We start from the raw sequence: 4,462 nt of genomic DNA, 5'->3' as shown, positions 1-4,462 counted from the left end.
TTGTGTGTACTCATTCTGTTGTGTGCATGTGTTTGGCGGACGGTGGGGCTTTTATTGACCATTAGCTTTTATTAATATCCCTGGAGAGCATGAGGTAAGGCTGCAGTTCCTGTATTTAGGATGGCTTGATTCTTACTATGTAGATGTCAACCTTTTGATATTTACAATCTCCACCTGGCGTGTTTATTTATAACGTATGTGCCATGATGTATCACTAGTAATTCAAGTCCTGTGCATTTGCAAGTCTCTATACCTTTTTGGCCCCATGAGGGCTCAGTGAGTAACTCTTATTTCCTGCCTAATGATTTAGAATACAGCAAGCTGAAGACTAAAGGTCTATTGTTGTGTTGAAAGAACGGTGTTTATGTCACTGCATTTTTTTCTTGCCTCCCACAGCAGCAGTTTTCAACCATCCGTGGCATGTTCTCACAGGCTACATTTCAACTTTATGTTCTCACGGCTGAAAGTCAAATCAATAGAGCTTAAGTAGCCATAACAAAAGAGTTTATGTCATTTGGCTGGATTTGAAGTAGGGGAGACCGGGATGGCTGTAACATGGTCAGTCTCAGCACCTGTAACTGCGAATTTCTTTGTTACAGCTATCAAATTTTGACACAAAGTACTCTTATTTGTCGCCTACATAAAACAGTTTCCAACTTCAACAACGACATCACAAAATTAATGAAAGGCTTCCATATACAATAAGTTCCATTGTTGCAACCTGCTCCACTACCGGTGTAAGTTGAACCACATTGATTCCCAAGCGGTAGTGCTTATACCACTAGTGGTGCTCAAGAGACTTACTGAAAAACACACTTGCACAATAATTTTATTTTATTACAAACAACAGCTATTACATACTCATCAAAATACAATGACATAAAATGAGTTATTAATCATTTCTGGGGCTGTTGCGTGGTTAAATCAAAGAATTTTATTTTGTACAAAAAAATTGTTGGTATCTGCAGGGGGAAGTGGAACTTGCAATTTGGTTAAGGACATACTGTAGTGGTACATGGTCTGACAAGTTACTCTGTTGTACGACAACCTGGGACACGTTGTAAAAATAAGAGTAAAGGAATAAATATTGAGATCACACCACACAATATGCATTTAAATAAGTTTGATGTGCGTGTGCCAACTCGTCAACATCTTTCTGTGGTTCACCAAGAACAAGAAGAACTCATTGCTGACTTTTAAAATCACTTTAAGAATGACTGTAATAATGAGCTGTATACTTTTAAAAATTGAAAAAAAAAAATGTCTAGAACATATGCACTAGGGCTAGGCATTGTTACTGTGTTTGTATAACGTACTTCACAGTGGTCCAGATCCTTTTAACTTTAAAAGCTCTTTCTTAGAGAAAATCGACCTCAGTCAACACATCCTATTGCTGCGCTGATGACTTTTTGACTGTTGTGATAGTCCACACTTTGCAGTTGTTTTGCTCTTTGCTCACTGAGATTTTATATTTTTATCAGTATCTGCTCAATATCATTTGCCAGATAAGAGTATTCTTTGACAACCGACCTCACTATCTTTTCCATTTGCAGAGGGGCATCGTCAGGAGAGGCAAAACAGGCAAATGCTTGGGAATAGGTGGCCAGTCATATTTGCAATTTTTTTTTTTGAATGACAGCCAAACACCTTTATACTTCTCATAAAATGCACAGCCAATGCTTAAAAAAAACACAAGTTGCGACTCTCCTAGCTACAGTATCATACATAGTATCATTGGGCTTTTTTGCCTAGGGCTCTCCCAGAGGCCCGGATCACTGCTGCTAATCTCATGCAGATTTAAGTATTTGTGCTGGCACACCCATATTCATTTTTTCCCACTGTCATTGCATACTGAAAAAAGAGGAGTAGAACATAAAAAAAAAAAAAACATTGGTTTTGGTTGACATTCTAGGGTTTGTTTTAACACTTTGATAAAGTTGCCTCATATTTCTCCTAAAACTACTCTGTAATCTAATACAGGTTACGTGATTCCAACTCCACCAGTATCAATACTAATCTAAACATAAACTTCAGTGTTTTGGCTGTAAAATCTGCATATGTCTTCACACCGCCGTGCAAGTTCACATGCAAAAGTCAGGAAGGAATGTCACACATAGAAATAACCTCAAGATTTTTGGGCCACCCCTTCTTGGTCACAGTGATACTGTTACAATAGCTCTTTTACAAACATCTCCAAACAGATAAAGGCTAATTGGATTCACTGTAAAGAGTTGAAGTGAAGTTTCTCATTTATTTATGTTTTATGCATGTCAGCTTTTTATATGGGCAGGTACCAGCAGCTCAGACAAAAAACTCTCCTGTGTGCTGCTTCGGTGTGTCCTAACAATCCATTATCATCATCATCATAAAGTATCCAAGCAACCCACTTCCTCAGCTGCAGGATGCACGTCCCCAGTGCCGCTCAGCAGCAGCAGCATCACCACATATACACACAATTACTGTAATTGCACCTTTATTAGTCTCCCATTCACACTTTTTACAACCCAGCGCAAAGAGCAGGTCGCATCTCTGGAAATGGCCTCTAAAAGCACAGGACTGTGATAAACAAGACCCTCCAGGGCCATTAGACTGAGTGGCTGGGGGAAGCAGACGGGCCCCATGCTGCCAACATGGTGAGTAAAGTCAATTAGCGTACTTCATTAGAGTGTAGTAAACATGCAAAAAGGCCACCACCTGATGAAAATTTAATTTTTTTCTTTACGTGAAATGGATGTTTTAGTATAGACATAGATCAAATTTATATTTGTCACTGCTTAGAAAAGTTGAGATAGTGAGACGTTTATGATATTGAATGACCTGAGACATGCCTTTCATGCCAAAAAGTGCAATTCACCAGCCCGTCCACTAGAGGATGAGTAGAGGTCACATTTTGCCTGGCCTAAGCGGGAGAAGTAGCATGCCTAAGGTTTCCGCACCAAAAACCACGTGGTTGTGTTAAGGAAAAGATCATGTTTTGGGTTGCAAAAACGAATGTTACATATGTCAGATAAGTTACTTAAGATATGTTGCGTGAATTAAATACGTAAATGTTATGTACGTAACGTACGTAGCTTTGAATTTTGCTTTTGCTTTTTATGAACTCAAACAGGTGTCTGGGTGAAAGTCCTGTTTTAGATTCATCCAACCACCCCTGACCTCCTTCGTATCTTAGACTTTAACACTCTTTGTAGTTCATCACATGACCCTGATCATACAAGCATGCACTTTTCATGCCAAGGCGAGGCAAAATGGGACCCCGACCCGGTATCTTCTAGTGGACTGCCCGTTGTATTACACGCTGTGTCGTGATATTGGGCTGCCAGCTTATTTAAGAAAATAAGAGCTGCATAAATTGGTGCTAAGCGACAACCAACCGTGACGTCACCCTGCGGTATGCAAATTGCCGTTCTGAAACCTCGAGTTCGGTATATTGGGCAATGCCATCTTACTACTTTGGTGTCAGAAATGACTTTATTTGAATGAGCTGGGGAGGAACGGGCAGTGGATCTGACTCGATCTCTGAGAACACTTCGCCTGCCCACCTAGTCTATGGAGACAGAGCCTTTTTGAGCCAACTCCTAGCAGCACCTCGCTGGTATTGGCACTTCCGCATTGGCCTGACTTTTCAGGCCAGGAAGTTTTTATATACACTCTATGGTTGGTGCTGATGAGGCAGTTACAGCACACAATAGCAGAAAGGGCGAACGGATCTGATCAAAAAAAACCAAGGACACTATTCCCACCCACCTGCAAATTGCACTCATGCATGTCAATCAAAACAGGCACTCCCCCAACCGTATCTCGATATCTAATTAATTAAGGAATTATTTCCACAGGGACCACCAGAACACTGGTCACATGTAGTAAATTTACAACTTAATCATTTATGGAAAAAAATATAGATTTTGTATTTTGTATATATATATTGGTTTGTAGGAAGTGTTTTTGGAGCCGGCCTCCAGTGGCCCTGACTGGTATTGCACCTCAAGGCATTTCTGCATTGGCTTCACTTTTTAGACCCCATGACTACATCCATTTTTAAATACACTGCTATGCTCTATAGTTTGATAATTACAGTGCTTTTCTCACTGGTCTATTCTAAAAAGGTTTCAGGCAGCTAATTCACATTGCAGCCACGCCAGCATCCTAAAAAGACAGAACTAATTACACTGGGTTCCATTTGGCTTCAGAACTGACTAATTCATATTTAAATCTTTCCCTACGTGACATGGCTCCAACATGCCTCACCAACCTGCTTATCAAATATGTTACACCTCCGGTGACAAGGACTTGTGGTGAAACGTTGGTGAAGCTGCACTTTTATTTCATTAGTCCTAGCTGCTGGGCACACACATTGCTTTCCTTGCTTGCTCTTTTCCTATTTCAAAAGCATTTCTATACGTCTCTGACACTAAGATGCATGTCTTGGAAGCATAAGGTTAAGTGCTTCTGTATGAGTCAA

The sequence above is a fragment of the Brachyistius frenatus genome, unplaced genomic scaffold (genome assembly GCF_029030835.1).
Source record: "Brachyistius frenatus isolate BFR_SWC_R1_liver_20210118 unplaced genomic scaffold, ASM2903083v1 Contig_4, whole genome shotgun sequence".
NCBI classification, from domain to species: Eukaryota; Metazoa; Chordata; class Actinopteri; family Embiotocidae; genus Brachyistius; species Brachyistius frenatus.
The sequence above is the reverse complement of the archived record's forward strand: the minus strand, read 5'-3'. Positions refer to the sequence as shown.